Source organism: Thamnophis elegans, chromosome 3 (assembly GCF_009769535.1).
Source record: "Thamnophis elegans isolate rThaEle1 chromosome 3, rThaEle1.pri, whole genome shotgun sequence".
In the NCBI taxonomy this organism is placed as follows: Eukaryota; Metazoa; Chordata; class Lepidosauria; order Squamata; family Colubridae; genus Thamnophis; species Thamnophis elegans.
Genome location: NC_045543.1, coordinates 68,228,636 through 68,246,741, shown reverse-complemented (window position 1 = coordinate 68,246,741; position 18,106 = coordinate 68,228,636). Strand labels below are relative to the sequence as shown.

At 42.5% G+C, this 18,106-nt stretch overlaps 1 protein-coding gene across 1 annotated transcript in view; it reads left to right on the top strand.

Annotated features, from left to right (window-relative positions):
• ADAMTSL1 (ADAMTS like 1) overlaps nucleotides 1-18,106 on the top strand; it is a 542,768-nt gene that overhangs the window by 268,889 nt on the left and 255,773 nt on the right.

Genomic DNA, 18,106 nt, shown 5'->3' with positions numbered 1-18,106 from the left:
GCATGAAGACTCCTTCTGAACGGAATAACGCAAAGGCAAAGAGTGGGGGGGGGAGAAAGAGAGAGAGGGAAAGAAAGAGAAAGGAATAAAGAAAAGAAAGAAAGAACTGAAAGAAGAAAGAAAGAACAGAAAGAAAGAAAGCAACAGCTCCCTCTTAACCTCTACACCATCGCTGCTCCCGTTGGGCGAAACAAACGATCCGATCCTCCCAGGTTTCGCAGCCGAGCTCGCTCCTCTCCTACTAAACACCCCCAGCCCCCACCCCACTCCACCCCGGTCTCTTTCTTCCTCCGCCCTCCCGTTATCCTTCGCCGGGACCCCCTTTCCCTTTTGTTATTCGGCATGTCTGATTAGCCGAGGCCTGATTGGCTGGCTGCCTGTTCGGAAAATAGATTCCGTGCAGATCGACTCCCCCCCCCCCTTCCTTCCACCTCTCCCGCTCGCCCAGTTCCAGGCAGGAAACGTTTGAGCGAGCGGGGCTGATGGAAGCTTGATCGGCAGCGGCTGAAGCGTTAAGAGCTCCCGCTTTGCCTGCCGCCGAGCCTTGACAAGCAGCGCGCCGCGGGTCTTTCGGGCGGCCGCGGCGATTCGCCTCCTTTTCCCAGCGCGCCTGCCCGCCTGGAGATCCAAGCATGGACTATTGCCGCCGGGCATCCGCCAGCGCTCTTCTCCTGGCTTCCTTGCTTCTGGTAAAAGGCGCTTATTCCAACTCTCTTTGCATCCTGCTTAGAGAAGGAGTCTCCAACACTTTTGGGGGGGGGGGTGCGGGGGGGGACCTGGGGGGTGAGAGGGCGAGCTACCTTTGGAAACGCTTTCTTGGAAAGTTGCCCCGAGGTCGCGTTGAGAGGTGCCAGCTAAACACCGGTCTTTTAAAAAATACTACTACTACTACTACTACTAGGCGTCGGTGGACTGCCCTTGGGCGTTGCTGGCAGGCTTTCGCGAACGCGCGTTGCGGAGAGCGACTTCTGGAGTGGCGTTTATAAAAGCACAAAGTTTCTCTGAAACCAGCAGTATGGGTTTAGAGACTTTTAGACTTAGACGTAACTTCATTGTCATTTTAAATGTACGCTAAGCAGCATACATTGCAATGACATTTCGGTGGTTGACCTGGACAAGAGATGGGGAGGGGTGATTTAATTCTTCTCCCCCCCCCTTCTTCTGACTGTCTTCCAAATATTTCTCCCGCACTGCCTTAGGAAGGAAAGCAGGTTTTTTTTCCCCCTTCCCCTGCTAGCTGGTCAGTGCCCGTTGTTGGATTCGCTTCCAGCGAAATGCAAACTTTTCGCTGGAAGTTCTCTCTTGGTCGTAAGGGTGCGCTACTTTAGCAGAAGAGAAATCTGGGTTTCAGTGACTTTTCTTTCTTCTAATGATACCTTCGTCTGCTCTTGGAAATGAATGTGTCCATTGGTGGGATTCAAATAATTTAACAACCGGTTCTCTGTCCTACTGATTTCTTCCAACAACCAGTTCACCAAACTGCTCAGAAAGTTAAAAAGTGGCTCTTCTGAAGTGGTGTGAACTGGCTGAATCCCACCACTAATATGTGGTCCTTATTTCCAACCTCCAATGCAGCCACCCCATGTGTTTTAAGATCATTTCCAATGCAAACAAATGTGGTTCATTTGTCATGGGGAGGCAGCGGTGAAACAATATATTTCGGTGGGGGGACACGTGTATTTAGAATTTCATAATGGCTGAGAGGAGGGGAAAGAAGCAGAGACGTACTGTATGCTTTTGGAGCAAATGCTGAAGGGAAAAAATCATGTGGAGATGCGAATTAAGCAAACCATTCCATAGCAAGCTTCCTGAGTTTGTTTTGTAGTTGTGGAGGATCGTACTTTCTTAGTGATGGCACTATCACATATAATTTCACTTGGCTCCAGTCATTTGGATTCTTGAATTCGCTTCACTGGAATTTCTCTTGAATTGAATCTATAGAATTGGGCTATTGTTCAGAAACTCTCTTCTCTAATCTTATTAAATGTCCTGAACTGCATCTCCCATCATTCACAACCAGTGTGGACAATATTACCTCTAGATCAGTGTTTCTCAACCTTGGCAACTTGAAGATGTCCGGACTTCAACTCCCAGAATTCCCCAGCCAGCGAGTTGAAGTCCAGACATCTTCAAGTTGCCAAGGTTGAGAAACACTGCTCTAGATGAAGAAAAATTATGTTTAGCGTGCAATATCTGGAGGGTGGCTGGTTATGGAAGGTTGTTCTACTTTCAGTCAATGTCACTACTATAATTAGCTTCACTTCTATCACCATTATTGGCCCTACCCTTGCACACAGGAGAACGTTTAAGGTGCATAGAATGAGTCTTTAGTACAAGAACTCCAGGGGGGCGTTTTCTTGGTGTGAAGAATGTTTTCATTCCTGCAACCTCAGCAGTAATTAGGTTATGTCTAACAAGGAGTTGTGTTGTCCTTCCAACTCTGTTTTTCTGTTGAGGAGGGAACCAACCTAGAACAAAAGAAACGTTTCCTCACAGTTAGAACAATTAATTACTGGAGACTAAAACATGAAGAATGGTTGCAGGAACTGGGTATGTCTAGTTTAATAGAAAGAAGGACTAGGGGAGACATGATAGCAGTCTTCCAATATCTCAGGGGTTGCCACAAAGAAGAGGGAGTCAAACTATTCTCCAAGGCACCTGAGGGTAGAACAAGAAGCAATGGGTGGAAACTAATCAAGGAGAGAAGCAACTTAGAACTGAGGAGAAATTTCCTGACAGAACAATTAATCAGTGGAACAGCTTGCCTCCAGAAGTTGTGAATGCCCCAACACTGGAAGTCTTTAAGAAGATGTTGGATAGCCATTTGTCTGAAGTAGTATAGATTTCCTGCCTAGGCAGGGGGTTGGACTAGAAGACCTCCAAGGTCCCTTCCAACTCTGCTATTGTATTATTGTACTTTCCTTCAGAAGTTGTGGGTACTTCATCACTTGAGGTTTTTAAGAAGAGTTTGGACAAACATTTGTCTAAAATGGTATACGGTTTCCTGCTTGAGCAGAGGGTTGGACTAGAAGACCTCTAAGGTCCCTTCCAACCCTGTTATTCTGTTCAATTTATGTAGTACCACTTGATTACCCAGCATTGCCCGAATATTTATTTATAGGAGGGAATTTGCGGACCAAACGTAATTTCTAATGTTGGATTTTCCCCCTTACCAGAGGGAGCCCCCTTGTGGAGTACTGTGAAGCTGTTACCATGGGAACTCCACTGTGCTATACAGTAGAAGCCAGTATATCACAACGGGCTGTATCTTAACAGAACACACACCCCAAGGAGCGTTAGGGATGTCTTACCCCCACAGTATTTTTTCCAGAGAGTAAGTCATCTGTGTACCAAGTTTGGTTGAAGTTGCTTAAGGCATTCTAAAGTTATGCCAGAACACACACATACACACACACACACACACACACTGCCATTTTTATACATACGGATTGTATATCCTTTAATGGTTACATATATCTTATATTTATTACTCACAAGTTGAGTATGGCTTCCCAAAATCCTTGATGCTTTTTTTTATATCACACCCCTCTCCCCAATTCATCCCAGCAATATGGACATGAATTCGCCTTCATCTTCCCTTGTGAGATGATATTGTATTGATGGGAGAGAATATTTATAGCTCAGGATTGAACTGTGGGGTCCTTGGTGCTTTCTGAACTTGGTTGTTTTCTTGCAGATGTTTCATTGTCAAACTAGGTAACATCATGAGGAGCACTGATGTTACTTAGTTTGGTAATAAAACATCTGTAAGAAAACCATGAAGCTCAAAGAGCACCAAGGACCCCAAAGATATTTTATTATATTTGGAATATGTTTGGATTGCCAATTTTAATCCAGCAAGAACACAAGTTTTAAAGTATAATATGGTTGAATGAATGAAAGGTATTAACCCTACCCATAACTTGTGATCTAGCAAATAAAGTGTTTGTGGGAGATGCTGCTGTTCAGAAAAGATTTAGCATTTCTTAATTGCATCTCAAAAATGGACACCTAGCCCAGTTCTTGCTTTATATTAATTGGAAGGGTGCCCTGTTCCTTTTCTTTTTTAACTCTGAGGACAAACTGGAGTAACTGGCATGATTTAACTACATAAAAGCATGTCTTGGTAGTCTTCTTCACTGTTCATCAAAATAAAAGCATTCATCTTTATTGCCAAATGTTATGCGCTGAATGTTAATGCCATCATAATTTTTACCAAGTAGTAAAGTACTTTAAAAAAAGTACTAGAACTTTAAAGCAGGAATTTTCAATTTTTTTCAGGGTGGGGAATCTATTTTTTTAATAAAAAAAAGATATTCCCAAAATCTCTTATCAAGGAGGAAAGTTCTTAATAATAAAAATTGGCTGTATTCTAATAAACCTTTCTTAGCTATTAAGGTTCCATGGAATGCAGTTTTAAAACGCTCCTCTAAAAAATTGCATGTTTCTTTGATATAAAAGGAGATTAATAAATGAGGGCAAAATTAAGAGGTTAATTGATTAGTGGTTATTTTGTGTGTATGTGGCAAATGTTTCCTTCTGCTTGTTACTGTAAAATCAGGTATGTGTTTAAGAAATATGTAGTGAAAACCTCTAGCTTAGAAGAGAATAAATTATACAGATCTGCAGCTCTCTAGCTTTCTCATTTAAAATAATCTCTAAATCAGTGCAGTATTAAGTTACATACAAAAAGTGTAGGCATCTTATTTCTCTTTTGGTCAATGTATAGCTGTGTCTTCAAAGGTTGCTATTCCTTTAAAGGTGTGGCTTTGCAAGAAGCTAAGATAAGCTACTTATGTGCAAAGAAAAAAGTGAAAGTGACTTTCATCTGCGATTTACCATTCTAAGATATCCTTCTCCAATTTAGTGCCCTCCAGAAGTGTGATTTCAACTGCTATAGTTTCTAGCCCAGTGTTGGCTAACCTTTTCAGCACCAAGTGTCGAAACCGGAGCAGCTGCCTAGTGCACATGTGTGCGCCAGAAGATGATTTTCCGGTTTCCGGTGCACACATGGGCACCAACCAATTGGTCTTTGTGCATGCATTCATGCCAGAAACCAGAAGACCAGGGGGCCATTGCGCATGCGTATGCTGGAACCCAGAGGATCATCTTCCCGGCATGTGCACATGCGCTGGGCAGCTGTTCTTGCAGCTGTGCGGTACACCGGGAACTGGAAGAGCAACAGGCGATGGCTTGCCTGCCCAGAGAGATGGCTCTACTTGCCACTTCCAGCACTCATGCCATAGGTTCACCATCATGGTTCTAGCCTATTATAGATGCTTGGCATGACCGTCATTGGAAAGACTCCTTTAACATGGCACATCAAGTAGAAATGGGAAAAATAGAATTGAGCTCCTTTTCATTCTCCCATAATGCACCTGAGATAACATTGCTCCGAATTACTGGGAGATGTTAAAAATGCAAAGATGGAGCCAAACTAACACACTCAAAAATTGATGCCCAGTTCCAGGCCTCCAGAATAGAGGTGGTATTCTACCCGTTTGGACCGGTTTGCCCAAAAAGGTAGCAGAAATCGCAGGTGGCTCTGCCCGCTTGGCCTGGCTCTATGGCATCCCATTTAGGCCCTTTTTTGCCAAAAGTGCATGCATGGAAGCTGTGCACATGCGCGGAGGTTGGCACATGCAAATGCTCACATTTGCAAACCGGTAGGGAAAGTAAGTGAGTATCACCCCTGCTCCAGAACCTACCAGAGAAGAAAGATGGCTACCAATGTTCTTGAGTCAGAGTCTCTTCATTTCTTGCCAGATCTGATTCCTTCCCGACAATTTATCTCAGTGAAATGTTTGCCACTGAATTTGCTTAGAATAAAATGTGGCCAGGATTTACAATCAACTGTTCCTGCAAGAATCAGGAAAGTGTTACAACTTCTTTTGATTCCCGCTACAGTACTAGAATTGCTGAGTGGGTGAGTCAGCCTACACCCTGCAGAGAGGAACCAGCTTTGGATCATGTACAGGTTATATGGCTGGCTTCCCAGGATGAGCTTAGGGTGTGTCTCAAAGGAAAGGACTTCAGTTTTTCCTTTCCGTGTTCCTGCTCACGTACTGTGCCTTAGGTGCTACAATTGGGAGCCTGGGAAGATGCTCCATGAGTCAGGTCACTGACACTGAAAGACAAAGAATTGAATTATTCTAGCAATCTGTGGAAAACTACTATTCTGGGCAGCATGACTTTTCTGACAGCCTATGAACCAGGAACTTATGACCCTGCAGATGTTGCTAAAATCAATCCCCTTTCCCACTGGCCACAGTGGCTACAGCTGCTGGGATCTTAGTTCATCAGTTTTTGAAGACTTATTTTCCTATTCTGGGAGGATGGATAGATAGATGGATAGATAGATAGATAGATAGATAGATAGATAGATAGATAGATAGATAGATAGATAGATGTGGATATATGGATATATAGATATATACATATATAGATATATAGATATATAGATATATAGATATTTGTTTTCGTAGATTTTCACGGGTGTAGATATACTGGTCTTGTTGTATTCGGGTCTTTTTCCATGTAAGATTGAGATTGTCTTGGCAACGTTTCGGCGAGGTCTCACTCGCCATCTTCAGGCGGTGCTTTGGCTTTAAAGTGCAGTTGGAGCTGCCGTTTTTCTATAAATCTTGGTGTGTGTGTGTCTGTGTGTGTGTGTGTGTGTGTGTGTGGATTGCTGGCCACACAGCCAATCAATCCACTTACTGAAACAAAGCCAGCACTCCACACACACACCCCATCAAGATTTACAGAAAGATGTCAGCTCCGACCACGCTTTAAGCTGAAAACACCAGCCTGAAGATGGTAAGTGAGACCTTGCTGAAACATTGCCAAGACAATCTCAATCTTACATGGGAAAAGACCCGAATACAACAAGACCAACATATATAGATATATAGATATATATGTAGTAGAGAGTGGAGGGCAATATATTTTCCATTTCAACATTGCTTATCAATCTTTTTTATAGCCTTTAGGAGTAAAACACAAATCCATGAAGACAGGGTCAAGTATGTACTAAGCTTTTAAACTATTGTTTGACTTGACTCCATCACTGTCTCCCAGCCTAACCTGCTTACGTTCACCGCCATGAGCTCCTTGAAGAAAAGATAGGATGAAGAGAATGTTAAATAAACAGACATTTCAGAGCTTTTTGCACAAGCTCTGATTCATTGTAGATAATAATTCCAGCCCTACAGTTCTCCAAAATTTCCACAGTTCTTATCTATGTGCATCCATACATATTTTTAAATGTACAGAGGGAGAATTATTTAAGTTGGGATACCTATATGTCATTTATAGATGTGCCCTGGGACCACTCAGTTTGCAAAAGAGAACCATATTTTAAATGGTGAGATGCTAAAATCATTTCGTACATATGCAGTAAGACTACTTTTCCCACAAAGGATTCACTCAAGGAGTTACAACCCATCACAGTTTCGTTCCATCAGAAAGGATGAGTATGTTCTATGTGTTCATTATACTTCGTGGTCGTAATCTTAGGATTACCTGTACTATAGTGACACTTTTAATAAAGCAATAGCAATAGCACTCTTATATACCGCTTCATAGTGCTTTACAGCCCTCTCTAAGTGGTTTACAGAGTCAGCATATTGCTCCCAACAATCTGGGTCCTTATTTTACAGACCTTGGAAGTATGGAAGGCTGAGTCAACCTTGAGCCTGTTGAGATGCCAAACTGCAGGTATCCGATGATCAGCAGAAGTAGCCTGCAATACTACACTCTAACCACTGTGCCACCGTGGCTCTTAATATGCCTTCTAACCATCTAAATGTGCACCTCTCTGTCAAGACATGCAGTCTATTGAACTGGCTTATGGATAACCCATGTTTCCAACTCTTAGGGCACCTTTATGACAGGGATGTCAAACTTGATTTCATTGAGGGCCGCATCAGGGTTGTGTTTGACCTCGGGGGGAGCATGGCCAAGGGGCGTGGCAGTTATGCTTTTAGTTTGTTTTGCTAGCCCTCTACTAGCGCAAACCGAGCTCGGGGGGCATGCACTATCCTCACAGGGTCTATTTTCAGCCACAACCACAGGTTGGTCCTTCACTGTTTCCAGGGCAACCCCATGGGCCAGATCTAAGCACCCCATGGGCCAGTTCCAGCCCGCGGGCCTTGAGTTTGACACCCCTGCTCTATGCAGTATCTTGCTGAATCCTGAGAAAGGCAGGGAACTGTATAAAGTAATTCTCACTCCAGTGCAAACATTGTTCAATGCCCTGCAAGAAGGCAAGTAGTGGAGCTCACAAAAAAGCTCTCACCGCACTCCAGCCAGAAAGAGAGTAAAAATATATTTCTGGGCTTCCAAGGACATGTCATATATTTGGCTATTTCCCATCCATTCAAAACCGGATTGTTGCATATAAATTCCCATTGAATGCAGAGATTGGGATGTGACACTGAAGATTAGCAGCCAGGTGTGCTTTCCAGCTCTTCACAGTCTTGGATGAACTGGCCAAACATACAGCTGCAACTAGGTTTGTAGGCCAAAGTTCAGTTTTCGTTATTTATAAAAGGAAGGAAAATCAAGAGAGACAGTTTTTAGAGGGATTGTTAAACTAACTAGCAACTGACTCCGAGGATTAAGATCTTGTTTGCTGATACAGGCTGCCTATAAAATGGAAAAATAAAGCATTTTAGAAAGAATTGTGAAGCTTAACTGAAAGTAACTAAGAAGGGTGGAGGTTTAGGTTGGCCGTGAAATCTACCACATCTCCAAGTTGAGGCAGTGGGAGATTGGAGAAAGCAAGAGTTTCACAAATGAGAAGGCAGACTGCCCCCAGACACTACCAGACTCATGGGTCTCATACTTAAAAAGGATTATTTGTGAGCCAGAAGTAAGCTGGCCCCATGGGAGAACATGGAGCTCTTTCAGAGTGTCATAGTATTTCAAGCATTAGTTGTTAGTGTGACTTTCCAGGAAGCTTCAATTATATTTATAAAGAAATAACATTCTAAAAGAAATGTGTTCTAGGTGTTAGTTCAGAACAGAAAGATTTACTAAGGTACTTGCAAGTAGTTAACTCTTTACTAAGTCCTGCCATGTCGTTAAATTCCAGTTAGGCAGTGGTGGGCTGCTGCATGGTCGCGTGGATTCAGGCGAATCCTTACCTTGTCCCACCCACTCATTCTTGTGCTAAGCCAGCAATGGCGAACCTATTGCATGGGTTCCACAGGTGGCACACAGAGACATTTCTGAGGGTACGCGAGGCATTGCCCTGTCAGCTCCAGCGTGCATGTGTGCGCTGGCCATCTGATTTTCGGCCTTGATTTTCGACCATTTTTGTCAAATGGCCAACTGAAAAACGGCCCAATTGGCAACCTGGAAGTCTGTTTCCGAACTTCCAGTTGGTGTGTTGGGTCGTTTTTTACCTTCCAGAAGCTTCAGGAGGCAGAAATGGGCTGTCTCTGGCCTCCAGAGGACCTCCGGGGAGCGGAAGAGGCTGTTTTCACCCTCCCCAGGCTCCTAGAAAGCTTCTGGAGTCTGGGGAGGGCAAAAAACAGACCTACCGGCCCACCAGAACTTGGAAAACGGACTGTTTCCAGCCTCCGGAGGGCCTCCAAGGGGTCGGAGGAGGCCGCTTTTGCCCTACCCAGGCTCCAAGAAAGCCATGCATGGGGCAGCAGGGGAAGTGACGTGAGTATGCATAGGAGGCGTGACACAGGGGGGCATTAAATTATGAGTGTGGGCATGCACGTGCGCAATACATGCTTTTGGCACCCGAGGCGAAAAAGGTTCACCATTCACTGTGCTAAGCTATTCACTTATAACTAACTTTCTGGCTCATTCCCTCTGCCTTTGTTGCCCAGCTGCGTTTCGTGCCACCCCTGCTTTATTCACCAGAGCTGCCTGAGTTGATTACCTGCTTCTTTGAAGCTCCCTTTCACTCCCAAAGGGGCGTGTGCAAGTGAAGCTAGTGCTCATACGCCCGCTCGCTCACAACCAGCGAATCGCTTGTGAACCTAAGTGCAGCCCACCTCTGGGTTCATGGGCTTTAGTTGTTCCCCTCCAGGCCCGTCACATACCTCTGAATTGGAGCAGGTCTGGGATCTGTCATGATCCATCGTTCACTGACTTGTTTCCTTTGTAAGACTGATTGGGACCTAAAGGCTAAGAACAGACCTAAATCATAAAGTAAGTCATAATCCCAGAGCCAGTTTGGTGAAGTGGTCAAGATGCTAGTTTAGATGGAAAATATGGTATTAATATTGTACGATAGGTAGGAATTGGATATGTATATGTACTGATAGTAATTCTATAATGAAAGGGATTAATGGGTAGGCAATTTGACTGACTACACTTTCTTATGTAACGGATATAAATTGTTATTGCTATAAGATTTTTTTAAAAAAACCTCTATGGAAATGACTATGCCGGAAATGTTATACTATGTCCAATGTTTTTAATGTTTATCTAATAAAAACCTTTAAAATAAAAAAAGATGCTAGTTTAGAAACCAGGAGACTGTTAAGTTTTACATTAGGCACAAAAAACTGTCTGTGTGACTCTGGACCAATTAGTCTCTTTCAGCCCAGCCCATACAAAGTTATTCTTGTGGTGAAAAATAGGAAGAGGAAGGAGTATTATGTATGTTTGCCACTTTGAGTTATTTATATAGTAACAAAGGCAGAATTTAATTTTTTTTTAAAAAAAGATCAATATTACTTGGCTTTGCAAAGGTCAACCAAGTTCACAAGAATGTTATTTCTATCACTCCACTGGGTGGGCAGGATATAACTTACAAGAGACAGGCTAACAAGTGTAAACAAGCGGGTTGGGCCACCGGATTCTGTAGACACCCAAGTCTTTATTGCGGAAGCCGCACATCTAACCAACATTGACTGATTTTGGAGAAAGCTAAGCAAATTCAAACTAGATGGGAAACCACGAGGAACGAAAGCTTAGACTGGAAGGTTGAAAGAATAGTCCTGGAAGAACACCCACCGTGTTGAGATGATGACGTAGGAGCTCCAATCAGGAGCTGAGTTAGTTTCAAAGAAGTCTTCAGATCTGCTTTGATCTTACTCAGATCTTCACTGTGGGAAGTGGAGTTCAGTTTTTGTATTTCACATTGTATCGTTGTAACAGGTGGTGAGATTCAATTTTTTTACTACCAGTTCTGTGGGCGTGGCTTAGTGTAGCTTGGTGGGCTTGGCAGGGGAAGGATACTGCAAAATCTCCATTCCTGCCCCACTCTGGAGCCAGCCAGAGGTGGCATTTGCTGGTTCTCCGAACTACTCAAAATTTCCACTACCGGTTCTCCAGAACCTGTCAGAATCTGCTGGATTTCACCCCTGATTGTAACCACACATACAATGGGAAAGAGGGAGTTTGAGAAGCAACCAATGCACTGCTGTGTTTAACTTCTGCTTAAAACTGCTATTCCTTGTCCGGATGAGTCAAACCTGACCTAGCAACCCCACTAAGCGGTGGGTTGAAAAACAACCATAAAAGAATTAGTAGACTATGGCAGATTCAGTCTGAATTACTGGAGAACTACAATAGTGTTGATCCATTGCCGGATAAGAAGGCATTAGAAGGAAGAGGACCATGGGAAGCAGCAGCATGAGTCCTTGCCAAGGTCAGTTGCCCCTTTACTGGCCTTCCCTAAGGCACAAGATTGGAACAGGGAAGGAAACAAGGAGTTCAATATGCAGCATGAGAACAGAAAGTATTTATGGGATGCTTTGAGTTTAGCTACTTGGTAGGTGAATTATCAATCACCTTTTTGTGCACATGAACAAACTCCGTTTGGAAATACATTGACATTGTTCATTATATTGTAATGTACATAGAGTACGCGTTGAATACATTGTAAAAATAGAATCTTATCTTGGAACCCTAAAATAATGAAAGGTTAATAAATCAAACGAACTGTACAATGATTTGTTACATTTGAATTAATAGGTTCTTTCCTCAAGGATAACCAGAAGTATTCATAGATCCTATATGGAATTTTTTTAAAAAAAACAGTCCAGGGAAACCATAGTGTATGTTCCCACCAGCAGTGAGATTCACTTACCTTCCCTACAGGTTCGCAAATGTGAGCACATGCACCACATCTGCGCATGCAGTGCTTGAGCATTACATCAGGGAGGGTGGGCAGAGCCTCCTGCAGCCGCCGCTACCGGTTCGTCCAAGCCAGAGAGAACCAGCTGAATACCACCTCTGGTTCCCACTCATTCCTGAAGCACATTGTTGGATTTTGGACTGATCATATTCTATCAGGGCCAAATATGAGTGGCATTATTCTCATAACATGCCGTAATTTATGGAATAATCAGCATAGAAACTGAGCTGAATTGGAACTCAAATTAGGAGAGAAGGAGCTTTATCCAGGGGTGGGCTGCTGGGGGTTTGCACAGGTTCCGGCCATCCTCTAGCTAGGATTCTGCCGAGTTCAGCAAACCCCCAAATGCCACCCCTGGCTGGCCACCCCCACCCTGCCCCTCCCAGGAGTCTCCCTCAGTCCATTCATCAGTTTTTGAATGCTTATCATCATTCAGGTAAGTGCAGGGCCCACGCAGAGGCTCAGGGAGGGGGAGAAATGGGCCTACCAGAGGGTCCAGAAACCCGGAAATGGGCCTGTTTCTGGCGTCTGGAAGGCCTCCGGATCACAGGGGAAGCAGTTTTTGCCCTCCCGGAGGCTCAACAAAAGAAAAATGCCCACCCCCTGCCATGGTGGAGGAGGTCAACTAGGCCATGGTCACCCAGCAGTGGGGCAGTGAACCTGTTGCTGCAATGGCTTTATCCTCCACCATAGCACAAAGACACAGAGCTCTACCTATGTTTCTCATATACGAATACCAAGTATGCCTGATCTAGATTGGGATTGCAGAAGGAAGAAGAAGATCTTTTCCTATATCACTTTTCCAAATGCAAATAATGTCCATTTTTTAAAAGAAAAAAAATGTAGACAAATGTACACAAAGACAAACCATATTGATAAACCCTGCTCTTCCAAAGAAGAAATAGGCTTCTCTCAATTTGTGGATCTACCCTTCTCATGTGCAGGAATACGCTTTAACCAATCTGCCAAAATGACTTCCCCATTTGTACATAAATATTTCCGTGTCAGAAAGGGAACCCTTGGTAACTCTTCTCCCAGTTAAACCATACTAAGATTCAAATAGATGGGGGAAATAGAACAGTTCTTCCATTAATAAACACATCAAACAATGACAGTAGTTCAGCATCATTGATCTGGATTTCAAAAGGCTTCTGGAAACCTGCAGTTGAGATACCTGCCCCTTTTTCAGCAATTGTCAGCCTTACAAGATAGACCAGACTAAGGTGCCAATACCAAGTAGCGAATTCTATTGTAACAGCTATTGGTTAATTTGCTAAGGGTTTTGTTATCCAACCTTCATTGTTTTTATAAGTAACTCAAAACAGAGAACATATAAAATACTCCTTCCTCCTCCGATAATTGAAATCTGCCATCATGTCTCCTTTTAGCTTTCTTTTATTTGGGCTAAACGAACCCAATTCTTTTAATCACTCTTCACAGATTTAGTTTCCAAGTCCTTCACTGTCTTTATCATTCTTCTCTGCATACGGTATTTTTTCCCTTCAAGATTTTCCCCCTACCCTCAATTTATATGTGAATCTGGTTGACTATAATAACACCTCACATTCACATTATCGAGGGCTGTCCTTTCTCTCCCGCCCCCCATGTTACAGCTGTCAAGGGTAACCATTTGCACAATTAGCTTATAGACCGAACCTTCAATTCTTTGTTTTCCAGCTGTATGTAGGAAAATGTATTCTGTCATTCTTCTTTTGTGCAAGTTTGTCTGTCATGCTAAAGCTACCCATCTGTTTCTACATTTAAAGCTGTGCGAAGGAAATGATTTTCCAATGCTGACTCCAAAAATGCACCCCCCACCATGGCTACTCATTTTGCGTATGCAACTGGCATTTGGGTATGCCAGCTGAGTTAGTGTACGTTGTTCGAGTCTCTTTACCCACATAGCTCTATTGTTTCACTTAGGTACCTCATTTCTGTATAGAGCAATGACTTCAGACTCTGATGTCAAATGCTCACTGCAAAATCAGAGCACAGGATCAAAGTTAATGTGCCAGCAGTCAAGAGTCCCCTCCCCTTGGAAATTTGGATAGCATCACATTTTGATGATGGCATTTAAGAAAGTGGCTAAGATGGACTTGTTTTTTTTTTCCTGCGGAGGTTTTGATATCTAAGATGCCATTGCATTGTGTATGCCAAAATATTTTGATTCTGTATTGTGGTTTATTTTAAAATTTTATTTATATATTATTTTGCCTCCTCAACTCCTGGTGACTACCTCGACCAATACCTGCAATTTTCTTGATAAGATTGTTGGAAGTGGTTTTCAGGGTAGATACAGTAGCCCTAATTAAGCCCATTAATATTTGGCAAACCATCCTGCCTCTAATTTTATTGTTTTCTTATACCAAACAAATATGCATGTGTTGTTTTGTTTCGATTTTTCTTCATATGGTTATTATTTATCATAGAAAAATACTGAAAACAAAAGCAATTTGTTTCCAGGCTGCCTGTTAAGCATTTAAAGATCCATTTCTGCCTCTTATTTTTCCATGAGAGAAAGCAAACTTACTTAATGTTTTGGCTCATAAAAAGGTGGAGGTAAAGATTTTCATATCCAGTCCTATACAGGGTGGTGCTCCTCTCCATTTCTTAGCTGAGGGAGCCAGAGTTGTCCAAAGACATTTCTGTGGTCATGTGGCCAGCATGACTAAATGCCAAGGCACATGGAATGTTGTCACAGGCTTTCGAACTGCTAAGTGGTCAGGAGCTGGGAAATCCATTGGTTGATTTCATATTGATACTAAGGTATAATGTGATTTGTTTAGTTTTGGCATAGCATATTATTGTATGCTCCAAGCCATTATGCTCTTTTTTTTAAATGAGGGATTAGTATATTGTGAGGACCCTGCTATCATGACTTATTCAACAAGTGATGATTGCAACAGTTTGTAAAGCCAACACTGAATTCAGTGAGACTTTCTATGCAGTAAATAAAAATGCAGCCCTAGATATAATTCAGTGTCTTGGCATTTGGGAGGATTCTTTCCTATTGCCAAGATGAAGTTATCTTGACTTCATGTAATGGTATGTTCGTCCATCATGTTCAAAGAGGACCTTGACATCTAACAGGTTGTGGGCTGTCCAAGATGTGTCCACAAGTGGCTGGTAAGGCCTATACGGGCATGAAATGTTCTGCCACGTGGGCACCATTGTTGCAGCATTTGCAGCTCTGGCTTTGCGGAGTGCCCGCTTCTCCTGTGCCATGGTTGTTCTTCTGTCCTCAGATTTCTGGCAGTCTTGGTGGATCAGTGTGCGCCATGTTGAACGATCTTGTGCCAGGGTTTCCCAGGAGGTGGTGTCGATATCCAGGGACTTGAAGGAGGCTTTCAATGTGTCTTTGTATCGCTTCCTTTGTCCCCTGTGCGCTTTCCTTGAGACAGCTCACCATAGAGGAGCTGTTTAGAGATGCAATGGTCTGGCACAGTGATGGCTAACCTTTTCCCACTGCATGCCAAAAGCGGGGGGAGCATGGGGGGCCATGTGTGTGCATGCCCTCGTAGCCCCTCCGGAGGCTAGACTTCCAGTTTGCATGCTTCCCAGAAGCCTCTGGAGGGCGACAAACGGCCCTTCAGGCAACCTGGAAGTTTGCTCCGGAGGGCAAAAAATGGCCGAAAATGAAGGCTGAAATCAGCTGGCTGGAGCTGACAGGGCAACGCCTCACATGTCCTAAGAAATGGCTCAGTGTGCCACCTGTGGCACACGTGCCATAGGTTTGACATCATGGGTATGGCATCTTTGCAACATGGACTGCCCAGCGTGTCTAGACTTTTATCAGCAGCGTGTGAACTGATGGCAGGCCTGGTCTGGAGAGGATTCTGTGTCTGGCACCTTGTCCTGCCACCGGATCATCAGAATTCTATGGAGGCAGGTCATATGGAAGTGGTTCAATTGCCTAGCAGGCCTCCTGTATACAGACATCAGTAGCTCTGTGCCATGAATAACATCTATCAGTCTAGCACTGCTATTTTATAGCGCTGCATTTGCCATCTGTTTGTTATATGATCATCTAAAGTAGAATTCTCATGAGAGAGATGGACTTAGAAAAAGGGCTGAATCTTATTGTTATTCAATGTCAGTAGCAAATCTCTTTTATTTATTATTCGTTTATTAGTAAACTATTATGTCACCCATCTCACCGAGGTGACTCTAGGAGGCTTGGAGTCATATAAAGTCTTTTCACAAGCTTCAGATTAAATATATGTTGCCATATTTCTGTGGCTATTGTTTTTAGCATGCTATTGTATGGTTTTTATTTTGGTAATCCTGTAAACAAATAAGCTTGCAGCTTCTCATTGTAATCGTTGCTTTCCTTTTTCTCTTTGATGTGCAACTTTAGTGTCCCTAAATGTACCAAGAAGTATTTTTAATGGATATTTATTCAATCTTGTTATAAATTGTTAAGCTCAATGCCAGATGCCAATTGTGGGCGTCATAAAACTGTCATATCTATTGCCTGCTAGGCACTGCTATTTAGCTATTTGTTTCCTTTGAAAAGGAACAATGACCTTGCCTTAGCTGTATTTCCCAGTTTGGATTCATGGGGAATTGTGTATTATTTCTGGCTGTTCATTCAGGATTCTAATGAATTTGATTTTGCTAACTAAAATGACCCCCAGGTGTTACAATTTGATGCATTTATGCTTGCATGTTAATAGCCTTTAAACTGGGGGGGGGGTCAATTTGAAGAGAGTAGGTGAGAAATTTGAGCATATTGTGGCACTGTGTATATTTTTGTTTCGGTGACAATATAAATACTATTTTATTTACTAGCAGCAATAAATGATAGGCAGTTGCAGCCAGTAGAAAAAGTTGCTGGAATATATGAGTTTAATTGCAGGAGAAGAGAGATTGGGATATATATATATATATATTACTGACTTGTCATATGTGAGGGGTTTGGTTTTTTTTGGGGGGGGGATATGTTCATGTACAGATGCATAGTAGTCCACATTTCCTCTTTATTAATTCCACACAAGACATTTATGTTATGCCTGTGGAATGCAAGCTGAGCAGCTTGATATGTTTACTAAATAAAATAAATGCAATGGTGTCCTTTCACATAATCACAATTTTTAAACATTACAGTTAACAATGTTACAAAAAAAAAACAGTAGTAGTAATGCTGCTGTTCAAAGCATTTCTTTTCTAAAACAGTCTTAAAAGTTCTAAAGAAAAATGAACTTTCTTCATTTCCCAGACAAAGGTTTTTAGTAAGCCTCTAGAGACTGGTAATGGAATCTCCTTGATTGCCCTAACCTTTGTCCACTGAAGAGGGAAAAAAATGCCTAGTTTGTTGTTAGCCAGGTAAATTGAATACTGTATATTATTCACCATACTAACATGGTTTTTAAGCAAGTAGTTGTGATATGCTCTCTTTTGTTAAATCTAGCTATATGGAATAATATTAAAAGTGTCAAGAAAAGGTTAAAAGCTATGGTGGCACAATGGTTAGAATGCAATACCGCAGGCTACCTCTGCTGACTACCTGCAATTTGGCAGTTCGAATCTCACCAGGCTCAAGGTTGACTCAGCCTTCCATCTTTCCGAGGTCGGTAAAATGAGGACCCAGATTGTTGAGGGCAATATGCTGACTCTGTAAAACCGCTTAGAGAGGGCTGTAAAGCACTGTGAAGGGGGTTTATAAGTGCTATTGCTATTAAGTGCATCTCAGAAAACTAAACTACAATATAAGGATAGGACAGATTTCAAACAATGTGGAAAAGACATTGTCACAGCTGCACTGCTTGATCAGGGAAGGAATTCTTATGAGTGATGCTTTGAATTTAATGAAATATAGTATTGGTAGTTTCCCATTCTTGCCTTTTCAAGAATATTGAATATCAAAATACCAAGGCAAATCAAAAAATGGAGAACAGAACTGGAGTAGTTTGACTCATTTCAAGATTATTTTACCATTGCTGGCTTATTAATAAGAAATTATGAATGTGAGAGATAGTTTGATCGTGTGGTCAAGGT